The following is a 26299-nucleotide window of genomic DNA, read 5'->3' as shown; positions in this document are numbered from 1 at the left end:
ATGAGTGTAACAACAAACAGGAGGAAATGTTATATCTTATGTGACCTTCCTTAAAAAGTTGTTCTGTCTTCTTTAAGGACTTACCAAAGGTAATGAAATGTAATAGGCTTGGGGATTTTTTTGCCACTTTGTTGTAGAGACAGTGTTGACATAATAGGTTATATGTATCACTGTGCATTTTAACTAGACACAAAATTGTTGTGATAAATAGAAAAACATCTAGCCCTTCAACAGTAAGACACAGGCTTAAACTTATTGCACTTGAAACCTGAAAGCAGGCTCACAGCTTTACAGCATATCTGTGTAGATGCAACCAGTAGTTCTAGGAATTGTCATCAGGACACTGTTTATATGTGCTTTTATCTAGCTTTTATCTACTATTTATAATGCTTTTATCTTTGTATATACGTGCATGTGTGTGGTATGTGTATAGAGAGGAAGAGAGAGAGAGAAAGAACATGCTCGAAGCTTACACAATTACAGTGAAGTCTCATAATCTTTTATTAATATCTCATTACTTACATCTTTCCTAAATGTAGTTGCATACCCAAAAATAGGAAATCAAGCAGACACACTGTGACAATATTTATAAAAACTTAAAGGAGGCTCCATAAAAATGAAACAGTAATTTGATAGAAAATGGATACCTGCTGACACTTAAAATTTCCAGGGGAGTATTTGTTGTATAGTCACTGTGAAACAGAGACAAAACTTTCATTTTTGTACTCATTTGCTCTGTCATGAGAGTGAGGTGCAGCTTACTTCCAAAATAAAGCATTCTCTGGCCATTAATTTAGATTATATTATGCCTACTTTTATGCAACCCACTCATATAAATATAAAGATTCTACATTTAAAGTATTACCAATAAGTATGAATTGTGTTGCCTCTAATGAAGATGGGTAATCTTTTTTAGAAGAAGCAATATATTAAGGCCTCCATAAGGCCAGTGGTAAATAGAAAAAACAAAGTAAGACACCTGAAAGTAGCCTCCTAATCATAAGGCTGGATAAGGGCTAAATTGATGCTGTTTATAAACTTAACACTCACTCACCAGCAAGTGTGATCATTCACAAATTAATGTAGGCTCTTCTTCACTATCATTTCCCCTTTTGTTCACATAGTGGGAAGAGGTTTACAGATTTGCAGAGGTTTATAAATTTGCAACTGAAGAGGATTGCAGATTTTCACTACAGACTAGTCACCCAGTACCACTCTCACCTCTTTCATTAAGTGTGCAGCTGATTAGAGAAACATTTAATTAATTTCAGAATAGATCAGTAAGGAAGTACATCTTCATTTCTTTATTACTTTGCTGCTGGCTAATCCAAAATTTAAAAAAAAAAAAAACAAAAAAAAAAAAAACAAAAAAAAAAAAAACAAAAAAAAAAAAAACAAAAAAAAAAAAAACAAAAAAAAAAAAAACAAAAAAAAAAAAAACAAAAAAAAAAAAAACAAAAAAAAAAAAAACAAAAAAAAAAAAAACAAAAAAAAAAAAAACAAAAAAAAAAAAAACAAAAAAAAAAAAAACAAAAAAAAAAAAAACAAAAAAAAAAAAAACAAAAAAAAAAAAAAAGACTGAAATTGTTTCAAAAATTGTTTCTTTTGTGTGAAATATGAAGTTTTTTTAAAAAGTTATTTATCATTCTGGTTTCCTAATTCTCTCTAACCTGCTACTCAGGTAGAATTTAAAGCATTTATGTCTAAGACTGATGCATTACACCTTTATGTCTAAGACTGAGCTGTTGGCATGAAAATCTGGACACTTCTCCTTTGGAAGATAAAGTTCGTAATGTGTCTAAACCTAAGCTCTAATATATGTTTGAAAGTAGCACCTGGTTCCCACTTAACCCCCTTTCTGATCCACAGATAGGCTGGGAAGCAGCTCCTTCTTTGGAATTCCCAATATGTAAAATATTATCTTAGCAAGACAATACACTCAGACAGTCTAGAGTTTTAATTTAAAGCTACAGCCAGATGAAAAATCTTATTGCAATTAATTCTGATTATTCAAATGCTCAGCCAGAAAAATAAGGATGTGGATACTAGAGCTTCAGCATTTGAGAAGTGTCAGAGTGACAGCTTCTGCAACCAGGACATGTATTTATGAAGAACAGGCTATGCAGGACTAGCTTCGTCTGCATCCCCCTGTGGAGCCTAAACTACTCTGGGGGAATGACTGCAAGAATTAGTGATTCAGAGAGCAAAACAAAGAGTATGGTTGGTAGTCTAATCCTTAAGGCACTTGCTCCAGTTTGGGGACATCTGGACTGCAATCCATTTTTCAAAGAACAAGTATGTATTTTAAAGCATAATTCTGTCATGTAAGAAATTAAAATTTCCTCAAATAGATGTTAAAATGTAAGTTACTTCATTCCACCTTTACCCCACTAAAGTGGACTCTCCAAGGTTTTCACAGTTTTGTTCGGATTAATGTCTTGACTACTATGCAGAAGAAAGTTATTGTAATAGGATTACCTCCTTGGTTTTCTCCTCCTGGGGCTAGGTTTTAACAGAAAATGGCAGTCACTTCTGCATTCTCTGAAGTGCAGGTTTCCAAAAAAAACTGTACAGTGGATTTAAGTGGAGAAAAAAAATATATGTTTTCTATATTTTAATTTGGTTTAAGACGTAAAGCTGCCCTAGCACATAGAAATAGAACCTACTCTGGGACTGCAGAAGCAGCTGAGGAATATTAATTTCAAGCATAGACATGTCTACATGCTTTGACATTCCAATGGTAAGGAATTAGATGAATGTGGGTTTTCAACATCATAGTTTTGGACCTAAATACACCATTCCCACTTTATAGACTTTTTCATGTCTTACCTTGTGAAAATGTTGCCCACAGCTGTACAGAAAAAACATGTATCTCCTTGACACTTATGTCACTGTCTTACTAGGAATGTTGATTACAGTGATTCTCTAGTTTGAATTTTAAACCCTTTCTTTTCATTAATTAAACACATTTATTCTTTTAGTTTCAAGTTATATAATGTTTCTATCTTAGAGAAGTGACTTCTATCTGCTGACCATCTCCAGTTTTGTCATTGAACATTATCATGAAGTTAAATCTGAAAAGAGTTGAATTGCTTGAAACAAACAGTCCAATTTAGCATTTAATATACTACTGTGAAAATGTCTTTGATGAAAAGTGTTTTGCTTTCTCTGAAAGAAAATTGCATAATCCTAAATCAGTAATCACTGAAAATGACTACAATTCCATTTAATGCACTTAGTTTCAAAGCTGAAAAAATGAGAGGGATTCCTTTTGACAGATTCTGTTCTAAGTTAAAAGAATTACTCCAATTTAGAAAACATGAGCATTCCTTCAGAAGGAAGAAAAAGCCTGACATCTCATGCTATAATGCACCATTGTCTTAATACCATCAAAATAACACCCGAAGCCACTTGAGGATTCTCTACTAAGCTGCAGAGGCTTGCTCACCAATCACTAGACAGTCAAATGGGAGAAAGAAATCCCCTGTAAGACCAGCTAAAAGGCTGTGAATTATCCAACCTTTCATCTGACAGACTTTTCTTGGACATAGAATGAAGAAACGGATCTGAAAAAAATAGAAAAAAGCTGCACCCTTACCTTTGAAAGTTACATATACAGGCTACATATACACATGTATATTATGTGTGTGTGTATTTATGTATGCTGGAAGTTGAGTCAGGTATCACACCAAACCCCTACTCAGCCTGGCTCACCTCAGCTGCTGACCTAGGATTTGGTGAACTCCAATATTATTATGTGCTTTGTTGAGGGTCTTTTGTTTTTGTTTTTGTTGTTGTTTTTTGTTTGGTTGGTTGGTTGGTTTGTTTTGACATATTTATCAAATACATGAACTGAACACGCTATGCCACTGGGGTGGTACTCCTCATATCTCAGATATTGGTCTCAGATCTTGGTCTTTGCTGTCAACCAAGTGAGATGGTGCTGAAGACAATACTTCCAGTAAAGCAGCCAGCAGTCAGTGTACAGGCTCTGGTCTGCAGCTTCCTACTCATACCTCCATCATAAAGCCACGTTATCATTCTGACTTTGGCTTTGCTAGCTTTTTTGCTACATGCTGGGGACAAGGGAAGTTCTAGATGTACAGTTTCTGCTTTCCAGCCTAGAAGCAGCCAAATGTGGGGCAGCTTCTTACTTCACTGCAAGCCATGATACAGTTATGCACTTTGGACCTTAAATGTTAAGAGTGCCACACAGATTTGTAAGCGTGTCTTCACAGGTCACTTGAGAAGTTAAAAGCTGCTTGATGCCTGTATGTGGGATATCCTCTTTATTATTTGCGACATTGGCCTTAATCCAGTTCCCTGCTGTCAACTTTATTTTCCTGACTGTTGGACAGGTATTTTCAGATAACATCTTCTAATGGCACACTAGTTATTGCAGCTCATTTTAGTGTTGAGTTTAGGAATCTTTGACCATATAAACCATTAAAACTCTGATAAGGACAAAGAATGGGGACAGAAGACGGCAATACTCCCTGCCCATTTGTTGTTATGGCATTGCTTTTTACATGTTTTTCCAAATAATTCTGTGGTGAGCTTATAATGTAACGTTATTCTACAGTCCCTTCAGACTTGGAAATAATAGTCAGCTGTGAGGGTTTTTAAAATGAAATTTGACAAGCCTGTATGTCCTTCTTCTTTTATTTTATTTCCCCTCTCAGCCAGTTGCATTTTTATAAAAGTAAGATTTAGGAGAGATGACAGAGAAAGTTGTTTTGTGTTTGTTTTGTTTTTTTTGTTGTTTGTTTCTTTTTTTTTTATGAGAAAGGAAAGAAAAGAATAAATTGAATAAGTTACCTTTGCAAACAGATCTCTGATTACAGCTCATGCTCTGGGACTGTCACTAGAGTTAAGACCAATAAACAATTTGCTAATACTAAGCCAAGTTCTATCCCTCTAGCTGCTCATTTTAAGTAGAAAAATTGTTTTCATTCTTAATATGCTTTTCTCTTGCTTACATGCTTTTGATATCTGTTATTGAATGAAAAGGTAAAATTGTGTTTCATTTAAGTCTAAGGAGGTAATTTTACTGTATTTGTAATCCTTCACTCAGTATTTATTGCATAATTTTCACTTTAATTATCTTTTGTCATATTTTAAGAAGAGAAAAAGTAAGATAAATTCTAATATTGAGATTAGAGTTATCTTATGTGACCCTAAAGGAAAAAGTTTAACTTAGATCTCTCATATTTTTGCAATGTGACCATATAATTTCTGACTGGAGCTAGGCGGGTTGGTTTTTTTTGTTTGCTTGGATATAGTTTCAGTTAGCTAGATTTGTATTATGGGGAAAAACACAAAGAGAAACAAATTAACAACAGTTTTCAAATTTAGGTTTTCAATTTTTCAGTATCTCTTGTGAAATTTATTTTTCAGATATGCTGAGCTTCCAGTAAACCAGTGACAAGGAAACCTGTCCTTTAGTGTCTCCTTGTCTGAATTCACCTTTAAAAACAGGAATGCTGAAATAAAACATAAAAAAAGCAAAAAAAAAAAGATTTTTACATACAGTAACTAGTGTTGTTTATATTTAGAAGAAGAAATACTCTTGTACATACGTTATAGATTTATGTCTGCACAAAGGTGTCAGGTAGATCAGTTAGCTGTTATACAATTAGCTATGCAATTGTTGAGTGTTTTCTAGTTATTCCTAGTCAAAGAAGGCCTGATGAATCTCTGGCTTAAAAAAAAAAAGTGAAAGTCTTATTAATGAGTCAGCTGTCTTACCTAGCTGAGAGAGTGGAAGGTAGGCCTATAGAAGAATGGTTTTCTGGTACATTTTCAATGGACTGGGAAGGATGATATACCCGAAAAGGGGATGTATAACCAGGGAAGGCATTGTGGTGGAGACAAAGAAGGGCAAAATCATGGAACTGTTCCTCAGAGTAGTGACACACATTGTCACTGCCTCCCCAGCCCTGCACTCCTGCCATCGTTGGTGGGAATTCATTTGAGAAGCCCGATTTTTGCTCCTACTTGACTGCCACCAACTGCTTCAGGAAAGCCCATGTCTCCCATGGATCCTGTGTTGGATCTGCCAGAACATGTAAATGCCTCAGCTGAAAGAGTAATAGTGTACTACATGTCCAAAGGACTTGCATAGGCTGGCAGACACGACATGAGACCTATGGATTATCATCCTCCTGGACAGATGCTACTTATTTCAGTGTTCCTAAAGTGCCTCCAGACACCTGTTTGTCTTGTTGGTTTTGGTTTGCTTTTTTTTTTTTTTTTTCTCAATATCTAATCTAAACTTAGAAGAATCATTCAACTCCACTAAGTGTACTGGCAAGATTTGCATCTAGTTTGGTACAGTCTTGTGGTCTACAGGTGATACAGAGACCTTAAGATGGACACCTAGATTTAGGAGTTTTGGTCTCAAAACAAATCTCATACAAAGAGATTCTTCCTTGACTAAATGATGACATTGGCTATCCAGTACACAGAAACTCACACAGATACAGATTGTTTGTCTCGTCTTTGTTGTTGAATCATAATAAAAGAGAAAGTGTTATTAATAGAGCTCCCCTACACAGTTTTTCCTGCTGGCTGCTGGCAAAGCTGTCCTGCACAGCATTTTCTATTTAACTCACCACCTAAGGTTTCTGTGTAATCTCCAAATCTGCTGGGTAATATAGTTCTTGGCTGCCCTGTGTGAATCTTTTCTTGGTTGAACACCAGGCCATGCATGAAGTCAAAGGATCTCACAATGGGTTCCTGGGCATCAGCCATGCTAGGTTATCTGCTCAGTGTACTATTTTTTTTAATTATTAGGCTTTGTGAAAAAATATCAGCTGTAGCAAACTTTACTAAGAGGTTCCATTTTCCTCTTTTTCTTCACTGTTACTTTGTCAGATCTGAGCTTTGAATTTCCTGTCTGGGCTGCTTTCAAAGTACCTATATGCTTCAGCTATTCAGACAATATTTTATATAAGTCTGGCTTCTCATGATTCTTCTTGAGACATGCCTGAGCATGATGCCAGTCTTTGGTTAATTATAAGACCATATATCTAAAACTATTTAGGAGCTGCAAGAATAGGTGAGTCCAGAATTATTCACTCATGTCACATACTGTAGAGGCTCTCCTGGCCAACCTCCAACATTATAAAAAACGTAACCTGGCCATAAAAAATTGTAAGCAGAGGAACTACATCAAAGACAAATAGGCTAAAGTTAATGTGAAGTGCTAGAGAAGGGAGAGTCTGGAAGTCTTACAAAGGTTGAGCAGTTAGGAATATGTCTACACATAGCTTAGAAGACGCAAATTCATTCTCAGGTTCCCATGCTCTTACTCTAGCATATACACTCTTTTTAAAAAAAAAAAAAGTTAAAAATGTATATGTTATAACAAGACTCTGGCTATCTGAAGACTTTAACACTTAAACATATCTCTAATCATCTTATTAGTCATCATGTAGATAAAAAGTCTTCTTATCTTTGTGGTTGTATATGTGTAACTGGGTAGGAAATAATATAATTTGTTTTTTAAAGATGAACATAAGCAATTATCTTTTGTGTGCAGTAGAAAAGGGAGAAGACATACAAGTGAGAAAGAGAAATCCAGCAGAAACAGAGACACAACTAAAGTATGATGTGTAGAGTAATTTAGAAATGTTGACAACGTCAAAGAACAGAGGAAATTTCTTTTTCTTCTTTTTTGCTAACTTAAAATGTTCTAGTTAATTAGAAGAGAAGCACAGCATCTAATAGCCAAAAGCTCCCTAGTTCCAAACCTGAAAATGACTTTGCTATAGCAGTGGGCAAATCACTTTACTTCTCTGACATTTCCCATATGTAATTTGGAGATAAGTATTTATTTGCCTCATAAGAGTTATAGGAAGAAAATTAGTAAATATATGTCTGGAGCTTGATGTTGAAAAGCATTTTGATTTTTAAGCAGGATTTATTTATTTTTTCTTATATATCTTGAATGGTTTTACTGCAGTTGGTGTAAACACAGTTGCAGTGTCAGACATTCTGATCCAAAACCCTCCCACAGGAACTTTTAAATGAGATTTAAATTAACCAAAGGGGATCAAACATTGTCCTCTGAATGTAATAATCTCCGCCTTGTAGAATTATGAAAAAGTAATTAAAAAGCTGAATATAAGGATTCCACATCATGTTTCCCAGTTCATTCTTGCATGCAGCATTTCATGCAAATCATGCTATGTTGTTTGACTTAAAAATTACAGGGCCAGATTCTCAGCTGAACTGAAAGCAATGGAGTGGAGCTGATTTACACAAGCTTTGGGTCTGATCCATGACATTCATTTAACTTATTCAGATGTCCAAAAATAAAAATTAAAATTAAAGAAGAGTGTTACCTTTTTCTTTTTCCCTTCAAACTTAAGATTATAGCTATGGTACATGGTAAGTAAAATTCAGATGATGAGATGCATGCAAAACTACAAAGGGCTGGGGTATTACTCCAGGCACAACTCTGAGCAAAGAGTGTGTGGATTCCCACCACAAACACTGGAGGCATTATAGCTCACAGACTCAATTCCTCCCCTGTTTCCTTTCACATCCTAGGATTTAATAACTTATGCCTAGTAAGGCTCAGCACTGCATGCCTAGGCTCCCAGTGTGGGTTGGTTTGGTTATTTTGGCTCAGGTAAAGGGGAAGTGAATCATCACTCCAATTGTTCTTCCATTTCATATAAGGCAACCAGTCCTCATAGGGGGTTTATTAAGTCCAGCAGGAAAGAGCAATATAGATAACCATACAATATACTACAGATAACAATATATACTTTGGAACTGCAGCAGCAATAAATTAATAAGTAAGGTGTGGCAATTTCCTCAGCTTTGCCATGCTCTCATCATACATCACTAGCTGAGAACCTGGCCCAAGAATGGTATAAAAAATGAGTCGGAAAAAGAGAATTGGATTCTAACTTCTTTAGGTTATTTGGGTTTTCTTGTTGTCTTCAGATTCTATTGAAATTGAAGGTTGTTATCATAGAGAACTTGGAAGAAGCAAATCAGGGTCAAGTTCCCTATGTGTGCCTAGAATTTTAATTCTATTCCAAATTTGCTTTTGTAATTACTGTGATTTTAATTATCATAACTTAAGGGAAGAAACAGGGAGATCCATATTAGTTAGATGGGTTGTGGAGACAGTGAAAAATCACATTTTGGTTACTACAAAATTAATAAATTATTCATTGGATGCATATATCTTTATTTCACTTACCTAGCCCACTTCCAGTGGGATACAAAATGTTAATAAAATGCTTGTTATCCAAACATTGCCTGGATTTACTTTTTATTTCTTTTCCTTTTTTTTCCCATGGGGCATCTCTTTCTCTACTTTAGTCTATGTTGTTGTAGCTAACAGCTAGAAACAAGTTCAACAGCTGGTGAGACCAAATGTTATTTGGTGGAACATCATGTAAGTATTGTTCTCGCTTTGTTTCTGCATAAAAGTTACATGGCAGTAACGCCTTTATTAAATTGCAGTGAGGAGCTTGTACATTTTTTCATCAGATGGCAGTGAAAAGCAGGAAGGACTCCAAATCCATTAACTGAAGAACTGAATGTATAAAAGTAATTCAGAAACTACTCACTGTTTTTTGGATCCATTTAAAGGGAACAGTTAGAGAAGCAGATAGCTCTAGCTTAGGAGCAGTGAAGTCTAATGAAACAAATTTAAGATGCAGAAACAGGAGGTCATAAATTCTAATCTGTGTTTTCTTGAGAAAATTGAGGAAAATTAGATAGGTATCTGGCTAGACCTTATTTGGAAAACATATTTCTGCAGATTTTGGGTCTTTTTGCATTTTCCACCTACTCTGCCATACTTGGATTAAGACAAGTAGAAAATGTGTTGATTCAAATTAGTCAATGTGTACACATGATCACTTTACAAATTCTCAGCATTTCTTCTTTTTATAATTGTAGGAAATCCTTGCTGGCAAGTAATTCTTATTAAGTTTGCTCTAAAATAGGTGGGTTGCCCTAGGAGAGGAAATTAATTTATAGAAATATGTATCTTCACATAAATCTGTTGGAACAGATGTATATTTTCAAATTGAGAGCTATGGAGTTCACACAGCTAAATGAAATACTTCTGGAATGTATTTGTAAACAAAAACAATGTTCTTATGATCTGTATGTCATGTAGCAGTCTGAATGTCACCACAACAATTGCTACCTTTTCATTTTCCTGAAATACATTTTTTTTTCTGCTAGATTTTAAAGTAGAGATGCACACCCAAGTGCACACCCAGAAGCAAGGATATCTGGCAGTTTCTGAAGTGGTGTAGCTACACATGCAACTGAGCTCATGGTGCACATTCTAACCATGTCACACACATGATATCTATATCCTGGCTGTTGAAGGAAAGAAATCTGGATACACAAAACCTTGGTATGTTCTCAGCAGGTCCCCATGGAGACAGTCATCAGGAAGGTTTACATGATTGTTCCTGTAATTTGTATAGGAATTAAAATCTCAAATCCAGCTGACAGGGACATAGAATAGTTAGTTCTAATTGTTCAGATTTTCTGTGAAACACCAATTAAGTAATTTTAACCTCTTTATGTCTCCAACTTCAATCCAGAAATAGGAAGAGCAGTAATACTTTTATCTCAGGTTTGCTTTTCTCTGTGTTTAAACTTTTACCTTAGGATTTTGTATCCAGAGGAATGTGAATATGTATGTGTGTGCACATGTTTATGCACAGGGTTAGGAAAATCCAGCTGCAGCACATTTTTTAGACATAGAAAGAAGTATTTATTAGTCTGACAAAGACATATTTTTTATCCAATTGTAAAAAGTGCTTCTGTACTGATTGTTGCTACTCTGGTCAAGTTAGCTAGATCAAGGCTAGTAAGCTGGACACGGTATGAACTAGTACAGCCATTCTCAGTCATGCATATAGATTTCTTAAAGGTCTTATAAAGATTCATCCCTATATGTCTGTGGCATCATATACTCTTCTAATGGCACTCTGCTTTAGACAAAAATAGTAGAAAAAAAATATCTTTTGAAGATCATTTATTATCTTGTTTGTCTTTGAAAACAATTTTCCCTGCAGCCATCACAGTTACAAAAACAGTAAATAACTTTATTCATACCACCTTCTAAAGGTGTCAATATAAACATTAGAGACAATTTTGCACTCCAAGTAAAATTAAGAATGAGAATTTTGGATCCCTTTGTCTCATATTTGCATATCTGGCCAACTCTTCTGTCAATTAAAAGAAAAACATTTAAAACCTAAATTAAGCAAGCAGCAACCAGCTTACTTTGGAAGTCTAACTTAAATATCACTCTTGTTCCCTCCATTGACTCTAGAGTCAGTAGATAAGCCAAGATGAAAGACTGTTTTCCAGGAAATCTCTCACCATGACGTTTAACTGAGACACTTCTGGAAGACTAAATGCCACCGCTGACAACTTTTCTTCTTGCAAAAGGGCTTTCTGAGTTTTGTTTGATCTTATTTCGTAATAATACAGTCATGGTGTGACTCATAGAATTGAAAAATGGCCAGTTCCAGAGATATAACCTTCCCAGGAAAATCACTGGTATGCTCAGGCAAAAACTGTACGTTTATTGTCTTATTTATAGTAAAGCAATAATTTTATAAAATACAGCATTATTTCCATTCAACTAATAATGTCTAAAAATGTGTAAATGCCATCTTTCCTCTTAACATTGATGTTAAAATTCTCCTTAGGAGAATTGTATAGCTCTTTTGCTCCTGCTTTTGTAGAGTACACAATATTGGTTGCCACTAAAAAAGAAAAGCTGGACAGTTGATCATCTACAATGTATCATAAACAGCCAGAAAGATGAAAAGCAAGAATCTAATTGACCAGTACTTGGGTAGGGTGTGACATTATGTAGCTGTTTTAGCCAGCTTGTAGCATCACAGAAATCTGTAACTTTATACTTCATGAGTCAGAATCAATAAACCTGCCATAACAGACTCCAAAATCAATCTTACCTCATATGCTCCCACTCCCCCTCCCCCCACCCCCTTGCATCCCCTCCCTTTGTTTCTTCCTTTTGCTTCTACTTCCCAGCAAAATGAACAAACAAAAAAAAATCTGTTGTGAGAATTCATGATCTTTTGATGTAAGCAAAGCAGATTAATTTGGAACACAGATTCTATGAGCAAAATCACCCACTCTCTTCAGGGATGAGTGCTGAAAAAACATTTCAGAGCTGGCACCTGCACCCAATCTGGTATTGTACTACAGCCATTGACTCCCATTTCTTTCTTATGGTTTTAGGGTATCATGAGCTAGGTTTAACATTATCAGCCTTAGGCAAATGAGGACTTCAAGAAAAATTATGAATTCAAGCCCTAATTTATCCTGTAATGTCTGCAATTCCTCTGTTCTTCTTTCTGAGGACTAATTTTACAATCCTGATCTCCAATATTATGATCTGTACCTTTACCGTACTACTGTAAATTTTACCTCCCCGGTTCAGGACTCCAACCTTGTAGGTGCTACACTTCATCTACTTACCTCTTTAACCATGTAACCAGCTGTCTTAATGCCTCTCCCACACAAACAGGAATTTTGAACTTGGTCATTGAAAAAGCAATGTAGAGCGCTGCTGTCCTCCTAAAAAATGTTACTACAGCACTTCCCTCCTGAGAACAATTTGTGTAATATTTCTTTGACCTTGTATCACATGCTAGATGATTTTAAATCCTTACCCTTTCAGGAAGGAGGAGTATGCTCCTTCAGATATCCTATAGAGAAAAAGGACGTTCATGGGAAGAGCATCCCCGGATCTTTGGAAGTCCAAGAAATCACTTACCTCCGTATTCTTAAGGCTTGTCCTAGTTATCAGAGAAAAAGGGAGAGAAAAAAAATGTGATTTTTACCAACATTTAAACGACCACAGTGATAGTAAAAACTGCCCCTATGTTCCTTTCCTAGGGGATTTTGTTGTTCACTCAATGCAAATCTAGTTATTTTGTTGCCAGTGGCTTGGATTGCCATTTGAGTGTCTGAAAGAATCAGCTCCAAGTACATGAACCATATATGTAAATGGTTTTAATGGAAAGAACTATGGCAAAAAAACCCAAACACTATAACATTCTGAATAGTATAGGTCAAAATCACGAAAGCATATTAGAAAGCAGATATTATCTTTGATTTGGTTTATTTATAAAGTATGTTATTTCACCAAGGCAATTCTGCTAATATACCTAAGATCTTATCTCACAAAAAGAATATACAAATAGTATGTATTGTACATGGTATAGCTCCTGGCACTAACTGAAACCCAAAATTCTGAATACTAATTTCTTCTGAGCACAGATTTCCTGTATTTTCCTCATTATTTAGTTATGTTTCCAATACCCCAGATACCACTTATGATGTGGTTTAATAATCCCAGCTCATACTGTTCAGCTGTTAGTGCTCTTGTAAAAAGTGGGGGGGTTTTGCCCCCTTCTTTTTTGTTGTTTTTGTTGGGTTTTTTTGTTCGTTTTGTTTTCTCTGTCACCCCACTACAGCACTTAACAAAGGTTGGTAAATTCAAAGAAGGGAATGAGAACAGTTAGCAGGTGTCATGCATTTGCAGAGCTGCTCTTGCTGCACTGAATGTGTAATCTGAGAAAGATATTGGCTTAAAATGGCAGAGAAGAATGAAGAGATGATGATGTATGGCACAATCATTTTTTCTTGGCATCTTTTCACAGGTTCTGGCATAATTTTTGCCCATTTATAGGAAGGGCAGAGCAGTTCCTCCACACAAGATGTCGTGTCAACCTTAATTGGTTTCTCTGATCTTTCCAAAAAGGGGATGTGGATTATTTCCAAGATTAATAACTGTGCATCTGTTAGTATAACAGTGAGGCAGATTTGTGATCAATAGACCTACACATGTATCTGAAGAGATCAGTGCCACCAAATGACTCTAATGCTACAATTACAAAAAATGGGCCATTCTACAAGTCATCTGTGTGTCTTTATTTTGATGGTATTTGATTCTACTGTGATATTTTAAATGCTCAAAGTATCACTGTTTCTCTTCCCTTCAACTTCCTTACCTTTGACTCTCCTTCCTTCCCTCCATCTCCCTTCACTCCTTTAAACTCTCTTCAACTCCCTTTCCTTTTCCCTTTCCTTTTTCCTCTTATCCACTCTTCTCTCCTCAATGGGGTCTTGCTTCAAAACTAATTCTTAACAAGAAAAGACAACTGTTGAAAGTTTAGTTATGATTGCTTCCTCTAGCTGAAGAGACAACTGAAAGAAAATTGCAGAGCATTAAATAATTTTTTTAACTTCTCTTTCTTGTTTAATAGAAAGATAGCCTTGAGAACAGCTATATTTCTTGTAATTTCTGGATTGATTTCCATCCTTTCCTCTTAATTGCTCACCAAAGGTAGTACTGGCATTGCTACACAAATTTCTAAAAGTGAAAACATTATTGACAAAATATTTATGGTGTGTTTTGAGTTTTCTTTATTGTGGCAACATCTGAAAACAAGATGAAGTATCATTCCAGTCAAGATAAATGAGAGACCTCCAATTAATCTCAATAGAACATGGAGGAGAACTGGGATAGACCAGTTCTCACTAGACCACAAGCAGCTCTATACAGTCTCTATGCAAATAAAACTGCCACTAAAGTACACTGCCTGAGAAACAACTGCAGAGAATTTCACAGCCAACTCACACCTATATTGCCATTTGGTATTAATCCTTCCTTTCTTGCACAGGAGAGGAAAGCGCTGTCAATACGATAAGGTTCTCATAGAATCATAGAGTCAGAATGGCTTGGGTTGGAAGGGCCCTTTAAGATCTTCTAGTTACAACGCCCCTGCATGGGCAGGAGCACCTCCCCCTAGATCAGGCTGCTCATGGCACCTTCCAACCTGTTCTTGAAGACCTCCAGGGGAAGTACATCCACAGCCTCCCTGGGCAACCTGTTCCAGCACCTTACTACCCTCACAGGAAAGAACTTTTTCCTTCAATAACTTTAGATCTTTTTCCACTCTGTTAGTAATGTAAGAAAAAAAACCCTCTGAAAACACATCTCTGACCTTATATGCATGTAGTAAAGACATGGCCAAGCAACAGATATTTTGCTTCTTTTGAGAGAACTACAGGTTTTGAGAAAAAAATTATCATAATTTCACTTTGCACTGAAGACAGAGGTAATCATGCTTTTCAGTCAATGAATTCAAAAGAAACTGCACATGCATATGAATTCTGATGTTCCTTGTTATCTAGTTATCTAGGCCATGGAAAAGGGTAAATTTAGATCCAAATGAACATGCTATGCCACTAGCAGTGACTTAGGGCTTGCAAAGAACAATAATATTTAAAAAGTGGTGAAGAACAAGTCTAGTTGAGCATTCTGAAGCTCTTCTCACTAAATAAATAATAGTATTAAGCTAGACATATTTATCTAATTATCAGCTGGTAAACCCACTGACATAACAGCAACCTCTGTTCTTGGAGAACTAAGGAGTAGGGTCAGCAAAACTGCCACTTTAGACTTCCAGCGGGCAGACTTGGACCTGTTTTGGAGACTGGTTGACAGAGTCCCTTGGAAGGTAATCCTGAAGGGTAAAGGATCCAGGAAGGCTGGACATTCTTCAAGAAGGAAGTCCTAAAGGTGCATAAGCAGGCTGTGCCCCTGTGCCAAAATGTAAGCCAGTGGGGAAGAAGACCAGCCTGGCTGAACAGAGACAGAGAGATGTGGATGCAACTCAGGGAAAAAAGGATTTTATGGTCTTTGGAAAAAAGCAAGCCACTCAGAACTACAAAGACCCTGTGAGGCTGACTGACATTCAGCTGGATATGACCCAGGAGTGTGCCAAGGTGGCCAAGGTCAACAGCATCCTGGCTTGTGTCAGAAATAGTGTGGCCAGAAAGACTAAGGCAGTGATCATCCCTCTGTACTCAGCACTGATGAGGATGCACCTTCAGTACTGTGTTCAGTTTTGAGGTATCCACTACAGGAAAGACATTGAAGTGTTGGAGTGTGTCCAAAGAAGGGCAACAATGCTGGTGAAAGGTCTGGAAAACAAGTCTTATGAGAAACATCTGAGGGAACCGGGATGGTTTAGTCTGGAGAAGAAGAGACTGAGGGGAGACCTTATCACTCTCTACAACTATCTGAAAAGAGATGGTAGCAAAGTGGGAGCTGGTGTGTTCTCCAAAGTAACTAACGATAGTATGAAAGGAAACAGCCTCAATTAGATGGGATATTAGAAGAAAATTCTTCACTGGAAGAGTTATCAAACACTGGAACATGCTGCCCAGGAGGTGGTTGAATCACCATCCCTGAAGGTGTTTAAAAGACATGTAGATATGGTGCTTAGGAACAAGGTTTAGCACTGGACTCCATGGACTTAATGATTCAACTGATGACCTTGTAGGTCTTTTCCAACCAGAACCATTATGTGATTCTGTGAATAAGAATAGGGTCAGTGAGATAAGTAAAGCTGAATTATAAGGGAATTGTTTGGGGGTTTTTCCTAATACTACACAGGGATGCTTCTCAGTAAAGATTAATCTTTATCGTCTTTACACAACAAAAGCAATATTGTATTTTTATGCTATCTCTACTGATACCTTGTACCGAGGTTTGATAAAGCCTTAACTGCTTTCAAGAAGAGCAAGCATTTGGCCTCTGTGCATTGTTTTTTTTTTTTACCCTTTGTGGTAGCATATACTTAACTTTAAACCATGGTTCTTCAGAACAGTGCATGAGTTTTCTTGGGTTTGGGGGAAAATTTTGATGAGAGCAAAGTTTCATTACTTCTCCCTGAGGGTCTTGCTTTTTTGAAAACATAAGTTATAATGTTTCACATGTTGTCCCTAGCAGGATATTTTCTAAACAAAACATCAAGATTTGCAACATGAAAATTTTCCTGCCCATTGAAAATGCAGTGGTGAAGACACAAAAAATATTTCATTTATCTCAGGAATCATATAGAGAGATTCTTTTTGCCAGGGGTATGTTCAGATTTGTGAGCAACTGCTGCTGGCCTTCCCTAGTCTGCTCAGGAACTTAAAGGTCAGCATGGGTTTATGTGCTCCGTAGATTAGGTGACATCTACCAAGGTAACTATAATGACTTCTTTTTTACTTAATACCTACAGCTCATTACATTTTTTTCAGAACAGTATCCCTGCACAACTTTATGAAGAGAGCAACAGTCTTTCTGATTCTCATCTGGGAGGAGCTAATAATTTTGTTCTTTCCCCTGGCACAACTTTATGGAGAGGAACAGTTTGTCTTTCTGATTCTCATCTGGGAGGAGCTATTATTTTTGTTCTTCCCTCTGCATCATTTTGTCAAACAAGCCATTAAAATGACATGCCAGAGCTTGAGGTTAGAAGTGATCTAAATTATGTCTTTCCAGTGACACTGCTCTGCACAGCTGCCTGGAAGATACAAGCTTGATTTCACATCCCAATCTCATATTCCTGCCCATTTTAACAGAGAACTCATGAATAGTAACTAGTAATTAATAATCCTCTCCAACTTCTCATCTCCTTCAATCCCTGAGATATTGTTTCCCCCATCAGCACAATAGAAACTGTGAGGAAATAACAGTACAGTTGTGGATGGTATTATTATCTTTTCTGTGGTGCAAGTTACTGCTTGATGTCTAATAAAAACCTCTGACGATAAAATGAGTGAATGTGTTCTCCCTTCCCCTCATCCTCACCCTCTCCCTCGGCTTGTTAGGAGCCCTACTGAGTCTAAAGAGCTGTTGTAAAAGAAAACTTAACACATTTTTCCCCAAGAAAGAATGAAAGACCAGGATTTGATCTACCTCATTCATCTGTCCATTCTTAAGTTCCAATATTAGCTATGGGTCCTCAGCACCAATGGCTATGGTATTCTGCAACTATGCAACTAGGTCATCATGGGAGAAACTCTATTCCAGAATATAAAATAGATCCAGAATAGACTCAACACTTCCTTTCCCACTCAAATTCTAGGATCAAAACTGCAATTATGTCACTACCTGCCCTGCATTTCTGGAGACCACCTAATCCAAAGCAAGGTTTGAATCTGTGTTCCTAGTTCACTACCAGACAGCTTGTGACATTGAAAGCTGATTATTACTTTCTAAAAGAAAACAAACTCTATTGTATGTATATAGATTGTTATATATATATATATATATTGGGGTTTATATTTAAATATTTGTTAATGTGTATACAGATCATAGGATGCTGGTTTATGTTATAATCAGGTTCATTCTTACTGCATTGCCGGGTCCACAACTGAATTTTCAATAGCTTTCTCTGCTGAACATTTTGATCCATATACCACTGAGATTTCATATGTATACCACAGTCTGCCAATGTACACTGAATTGCAAATTTGGGAATTTAATAAGACCATCATTTCAGAGAAAAGACTCACTTCTTCAGAAGTGTACCATGCCCCATATTATTTTACAGTTTTGTGAAAATGGTGATTTGAGTATTACTGTGAAAAGAGCATGAGTTGAACAGATAGTCCTAAATTTAGCAATAATATAAAGATTTTTGGCAAAAAGTTGAGCAAAGAATAAATGTATACATTTAAAAATATCTATCACTCCTGTCTTATTTTTCATTACACAGTCTCAAAGTGCTTTAAAAACATCAATTAAATCATACTTGGCCCCTTATCTACTTCAAATGAGTAAACTGAAGTTCAGAGAGTAAACATTTTCTTTATAATAAAATAAAATCAGTGAAAGATCTGAAAATAGAATTCAAGAGTTTGGATGAGAAGACCATATTTTGCAAAATTTTCATTAAAAAAAGAAAAAGTATCTTAAATATCAAGGAAATTGTTTTAGATTCATATTTGGATCCAATCTAGAAAAAAAACATTTACATGCTGATGGGAACAAAATCTATCTTTGTGATAGAGGTATGCAAAACATATTTGGGACTGTTTTCCAGTAATAACATGCCTGTTTGTGGGTGAAAACAGATTATTGAAATTTGTTTGTACACCAAAGAACAAGCAAGTATTTATGGGTTTATATATCCATATCTAGGTATGTGTGTACCGTTTTTATAATTATATATATACATGGCAAATAAAATGAAGTTATTAAAGCTACAAATACAGGAAGAACAACAGGACTGAAAATGTTACAAGAGGATGACCGTTTTCATGCAAACCACACAAAATCAAAGAAAAAATGTCATCCAGTGATAATCCTGACCATGAATCCAGAGCAGAAACCAGTAAGATGCATTATTTCAACTGAAAACTGATTTCAGTTTTCAGATATGTGAGCAGTTGCTTTTTTATAACTGTGATTTGTTTTTAGAAAGAATGGTTCTGCAAGTAATGGCCAAAATTTAAACAGTGGGATCTATTTCAGATATTTATTGTTTTCTACACTGACAACAGTGAAGCCCACTGAAACCTTTGATGAACTTAAAACTAAAGTTTCAGTATTTCAAAAGCCTCATAATGTTTTCTGTTCTTGGAGATTTATTTGGCAATATTATATCTGGCACCAGCTGGCGAACAACTAACAACACAGCACAGTGGTGACTGCACGACGCTGTCTCTGTTCTCACTGTGAGCTGGGCAAAGACTGTTGTTTTATGTGTCCTTAACAATTCATTCTAGTGGTGGAAAAATAGTCCACTAAACTTCTCACATATTGACAACAATGAAAATAATGCTAACAAAGAAATCTCTCCAAGTTAGTTTTGGAAAGTTATCTGAGAAGCTAGATGTGTAAAGCAGGCATCTCAGTGATTATGTGGGGTTATCTCATCGAGGCCTCCCAGAGTCAGCTCAACACCCAAGTGTCAATGGCCTTAGCTGGAGATACTGGGTAAGGATTTCAGTGTGTTATATGGCAGTCTCCCCTTACACCTTGTCAATTCTCTCTTTCACACATTTTGCTTGTTTCATATCTCAGTAAAATTTCAGCTTCCCAGGCAACTGCCAGCTGCTGCTGCAATATGGCTGGCACCTTCACCCTGATCCCACCACAATCAATGGAAAGATTCCCACTGCTTTCATCAAGATCTGGATCCAGGTTTTATGTGGAACAAAGTATATTTGAGACTGTCTTCTGTAATATTCCCAGTAAATTCTTCTGCTGTACTTTTGATCAGATAGCTAGCTTAAAATCAAATTCCTGCTTGCCAAACACAAACAGCTGAACCCCAGACATTTCTGATCTACCAGCAAAATTCAGCAAAAGTCAGTAACACTACTTTACTAGGACAGGAGAATGAAGAGCTGTGTGATTTGTAAGGGGTTGGGGTTTTTTTGCTGTTTTGTTTGTTGTTTTTCTTCCCCTTTGCTTCTGCCTGCCAGTCTTTGTCTATTTAATAAACTACTTGATACTGTTGGTTATTTGATAATACCAAGATGGAGAAGTTGGTATGTTTGAGGATCTCAGGTGAGTCTTATTTACATGAGGCAGGAATTATATTCATATACACATGCATAAGTAATACTTCTGTGACAGTCCTTTCATTTGCAAAGAACAGGGAGACAACTTTATCATAAGACAGTTCTGGGAATTCTCATTCTGAAACTCTGAAATGAAATTTAAAAAAAAATATTTTGAAACAGACTGCACAGGGAAGTGATTGAGTCACCATCCCTGGACGTATTATAAATACGTGTAGATGTGTGTTATGGTTTTAGTGGTGGACTTGACAGTGCAAGGTTATGGGCTGGACTTGATGATCTTAAAGGTCTTTTCCAACCAAAATGAGTCTATGATTATATTTATTATTATTCATTAACATGGTGGAATTAATCTCATCTAATCTTCAGCCATCTCCATGTTTCCTCATATCACTTGAGGTTCACACACAGTCACAAAACAGAAAAGCAACACATACTATTCTAAAACAAGCAACTCAAGTAAATTGAATTAATCACCCTTAATAACCTTTGTCTTTCTGCATTAGTTGTAGTACCTAAGTAAATAATTTAGGCTAGACAGATTTTCTGTACTACTATTATTTTTTTTCTTCAAAAGAGAAATAAGACCTTTTCTAAAGAAAAACTCAAATATAACTGTGAATGCATAAATTTGCCTACAACTAAACACATACATAAATATAAGATACATAATACATGTAAATGCACATATACACAGATTTATACACATATATATATACATATTACACCTACAGCACCTGTGTTTATATATGTGTGTGTGATCAGATTTTTCAGGTGACTTTCGATAGGCAGTCACTCAGTTTCTCTAAATACCTGTAAGTAATCTCTCCTCATGGTCTCGTAGGTATTTCATTAAGAAAACTACAAGAATGATTAAGTCTGAACTTGCTTTCTTTTTTCAGTGATCTTCCCTAAAATTAAAGAGTTAACTCACATTACATGTAGTTGTCTGTTTGCTTCCTCACCACATTGTATTCAAAATTATCAGCTACATTCTTATTAAAACAAATAATAACATAAAAACTTGAAAAATTTTCCTTTCAGATTTCTAATATTCTGTACATTTCTAAAAATATTGTTTGGTTTTGCAGTTCTATTGATGGATAAAGTGTCGATAGAATCATTCTAATGACACCTGTGCTCTTAAACATCCATAACAAGGTCTAAAGTTCTTCTTTGGTTGAGAAAATTATCATGACAGTGGAAGAAAGTGCTCATTAGTAGGATGATAGAAAGGGACAGTAAATGCACTGTAAAATAGCAGTCAGCTTTACTTTCACATTGTTATTAATTTTGTACCAGATAAAATCACTCCATTGAAAGTGATTCCATGCAGTGGTTTTTAATTTTCAGTTTTGTATTTGAGATAGATTTGAATCTGACAAACCAGAGGTGCTGAAAACAGAGACTGCAGTTAAAATTTCCTGTAAATGTATTTATATTCAAAGAGTTTTGCATCTCTTTTTTTGGCTTGCATTTTTCCTCCAGCTAAATGCTAACCTTTTACAAGATTGTTATCATTACCAGTAATTGTTAACAATAATATTGTTAATACTAATTAGCAAAGATGCTCCTACACCCAGAGAAAAAATAAGCATATCTAAAAATACAGCAGAGGTGCTTGTTAGGAACCTGATCAAACAAGCTTAATTATGACCCCCAGATAAAGGAACTGCCATTAAGCCATTAAATTATCACAGATAAGGCAGACTTTCAGTCACTGTCTGATGATAAATTGCAGCTAACAACAGCAAGGAAATCAGAGCCTGAACTGCTAATCCTTTTGAGGTTTGTGATGAGCACCAGTTCCCCTACTGTTTTGCATCTATTTATATTGCGCTTAGAACCCTCAAATGGCCTCTGCTTATCTGCAGCTCTAGATAATTTATGCCTATTGGTGTGTCACCTCACAGCAGAGGCTGTTATCAGGAAAGAGGAGTTTTAGGAAATTTGATGCCTTGAAATGCTAATCCTCTGGAGATTACTGCACATGAGCAAGTTTTCTGCTGTGATTTACTTTTGTTTATTGGTAGCAGGGGCTAGCTCTTTACGATTGCCATTTCAGATAACTACTTCGTTTGGGAATAAAGTGATCAGTTAATGTGCAGCATATTCACATTTGAAGCTGTCCTAAGTCTAGCAGTCAAAAGGCAAGATAGTAATTTTTATTTATATGTAATCCCTTAAAAAGATTTGTAAATATTTTAACTACATGAAAGGTGAAAGGCTGATCTTAAAAGTCTCTTTCCTCAAACCCTTATCCAGAAAAGCTCGCAAACTTGTGTATTTTTAATCATATAGGTGATCATAGTAACTTTGATGGGATAGTCTTGTACTTACAAGTGTGCTTAAGAGCTTTGCTGGATCAGGCCCCAGCAATGAGATGCTCTTTGGTTTCATTCATCTATGATGGGTCTCTATGCTGAAATGGTTACTGATGAGAAAGAATGTATGATTTGGAGATTTATTAAAAAGCTTTTTCCCTATCTTAATGCTATTGAATTGCTAGGAAACCTACTCTTCTAGAATTTGATGGAGTTATTTGGCTGGTAGTTAAATGTTGTTCTTCTTAGCATTACAAAATATTCCTAAATGAGTAACTACCAAAGCCATCACATTCAAACATGCCTATTAGTGTAGCATAATGAAAGCTTGAACTCAAGGCACATAATGCTAGAGAAAATAAGCAGACTAAACACATAGTTGCTCAGAGTTTCCAATTTCCTTTTTTGTTGTGGTACTCGGGTTCAATACTCAGACTGGATGAGATCACACCAAGTGACATGACTGATTACTAATTAGCCAGGCATTCTGATGGTAGCTGGTGGTGGCAGCTACTGAGATACAGTACTATGTGTCAGAGAGATAAGATTAGGTAAGAAATTAAGTTGACCTTGAGATTTCATTACATTTAATGTCACCTAATAGCACCTGATATTTTAAATTTTGGTTACATTCTCCTTACTAAATCCATTCCCACTGGCAACAATGACCTAAAAAAAAACAACAACCCAACAGTTTCAGAACTTCTGTACTGTTTTCTCCCTTGGGAATACTTCAGTACAAAAATAAATATGAGGACAGCCTGGAAGGAAGTGTGGAAAGTAGTGTCGCCTGTTTTCAAGGGTAACAGAGGGCCTATGTAATTACATTAAAGTATACATTAATATATAATTTTGAGGGGTTTTTCCTGGGTTCTTTGTGGGAATGCAGTTAGTTAGCAATTCTGTTAATCTCTTCCAAAAGCAAGGAAGCACACAAGGGGGTGTTAAGTAAAGATTATTTCAAAATAGAAGCAAAAGGTTGGTATACAGATAGGCAAGCAAGAATGTGGATTGCATCTCTGAGTGTTTGGTTTTGTTAGATTTCAAAAAAATTACATCTCTATACATACAAAGGTTTCTGTGTAATTTCAATACAGATATCAAGCAAAGGCAAAGCTTTCCTTAAAAAGTTGTTTAATTTTGAACATGCCTCTAGTTCCTCAGTAGAAAAAACAAAGATGAGAACTTTTGACTGGCCTCTGTATGTCTATTTGTATGTGTGTGCTTTAATATCTGTGTGCAGTTGTGGGTTGATATGTTGTAATAACTTTAGACTTAGATTCAGCTAAAAAACTCTGCTTTTTTCTTTTGCTGTGTGCCTTGCCTATTGTTTCTGTAAGTTACAGCAAGAAGCTTTCAGAAAGAATGTGCAGATTAATTTGAAAATTCTTGATAATACAAATACTTTGCAGCAAGAAGATTGTAAAACTTAAATTACTTAAAGACATTACTGCTGACCCTAGTTATTGAGGTACAATTTTGAAATGGTGCTATTGTTCTGGGGACAGCTATTTCAACAGTCAACTGTATCACGGTCTGAACTATCTTTGTTCAAGTTAGTATTAGTTATGATTGACAAGAGTGCATCTGAAGTTGTATGCTTTAATGAAGCCTACAATCAACTCCTTGTATTTATTAGAAAAATTGCCTCCAAACTGACCGTCTCAATTTGTTTTCCTTGATCCTTCAGCTTTGATAAGAACTTCTGTCCACTAGTTATAAGTTCATTCGTAACACTAAAGTGGAGAGACTGCCCTGGCTACTCAGGAAATGTGTATGCATTTATAAGAAAGACAGAGCTTCAGCATGAAATAAATCAAGGCCTTAATTGTAAAATAAAAGGCACTGACTTAGGCTGTTTCTTTTCTTTTAAATGCATATTTATTTATCAATAGCTATGTGTATGTGTGTATTTTTAAATTCTTGTAGATATATATATATATATTCTTGCAGTTTGTAATAAACTGAGAATTCCTGCATTTCAGAGGCTTGGAAATAGAGAAGATGATTTTTTTTCTCTGAAGAACCAATCATTTCTCACTTCCTAAATTCTGTGGGTTTGGATTAGAACAAAAAAGTGAACCAAGTCCATCTTCCAATAATGTAAGTACAGTTTACATTCAAAATGCAACTGAAAAGAGAAAAATCTTAAATAAACCAGAGGTCAACAACCAATAAGGTGATGCAAGAACAAGTCGAAGTGAAGGTAAAAGAAGAGATAGAGACTACTGAAAAAGGCTGTGGACAACCAGTATAGATCCCAGCCTACACAGAAAGAAAAGAGCTAGAAAGGGCTGGTGAGATGGACAAGGAGTGAACATTCCAAAAGGACCTGGTGTGAACATGCCACAGTAGAACTGACAAAAAATTTCATCAACTTGAAGTTAGGACTTAGAATTTTTAGACTAGGTTTTAAGCCACTGTCTTCTACCAGTTCCTTCCTTTGTGTCACTGAGTATATTAAATCTCCTAGAAATAGCTTTACTGTTATTTGGCATCGCTGAACAAAAATCCACTTTCTTTCCCATTTTGGCATCATATATAGAAAGGTCTTTACCTGCCTCAGTATGTATCAGGAAATACTGACTAACCTGGGATTTGTTATGAATTTTCCTCTAATCCCAGATTTCTGTTCAGTCTGTTTCATTTTACAACTGCCTGCCATTGTTAGTCAATTAATATCTGTCAATTAAAAGCAGAACTCATTAAAGTTAATGTCAGCAATATAAAAAAATGCTGAAGCAGTGGAGAGACTGGGCCAGCATATATATCTAATAAACAGAGGAAGTAGAAATTAATTATAAACATAGGAACTAGCCTATATCACTATAGATACTTACATACAGATAATTGAGACAAGTCATTTGGGGCTTATGCATTTTTAAAACGTTGCATGGCAGTTTGATTTGATAGTTTGTGAAGTCTCTTAATTTTTAACTTATTAGTCCCCAGAGTTCTACTGATTCAGTGAAAGATTTACGGGCATCTACACAGCAATGGAACAGATGGAAATCCATAGAACTTACTCTAGGACATTACAAATCTCCTCTGACAGCTAGTTCTCTTTGGTCACTGGCCAGCCAAAAATAACTACAGCTTTTGAAAAAAATTACTTTTTTAACTATAGAAAAGTAAATCCTTTACTACATATTTGTATTTTTTTAATATAGGCAAGTGGAGATGCTTCTAAAAACCAAATAAATAAATAAACTCTTAATTCTCCCTCTCAAATATCCAAGATGCTACTCAGCTTGAGAACCACTAAATGTCAGTCATCACCCACTTTTATTGTCCACTTATTTCCCCTACTATGTAAGAGTTCTGCCATGTTATGAATACTAATAACTCATGGGATCCACTCATCTGCCTACAAATACATACTCTTAGTATTCACATAAGGTAACATGGGTCATGGCATCAATCCTTGTGTACATAGAGAATAGGTTTTGGAGAATTACACTGAAGTTTAAAGGACAGGACAAACAGGAGTGATTCCTTTTTACACAATAAAGTTTAAGAGACTTCTTAAGTCAGGGTTCAAATTATTTTCACTGCTTTCACTGGTACTA

The sequence above is a fragment of the Chaetura pelagica genome, unplaced genomic scaffold, assembly GCF_000747805.2.
Source record: "Chaetura pelagica isolate M959 unplaced genomic scaffold, ChaPel_1.0 scaffold174, whole genome shotgun sequence".
In the NCBI taxonomy this organism is placed as follows: domain Eukaryota; kingdom Metazoa; phylum Chordata; class Aves; order Apodiformes; family Apodidae; genus Chaetura; species Chaetura pelagica.
Note: the sequence above shows the minus strand (reverse complement) of the source record.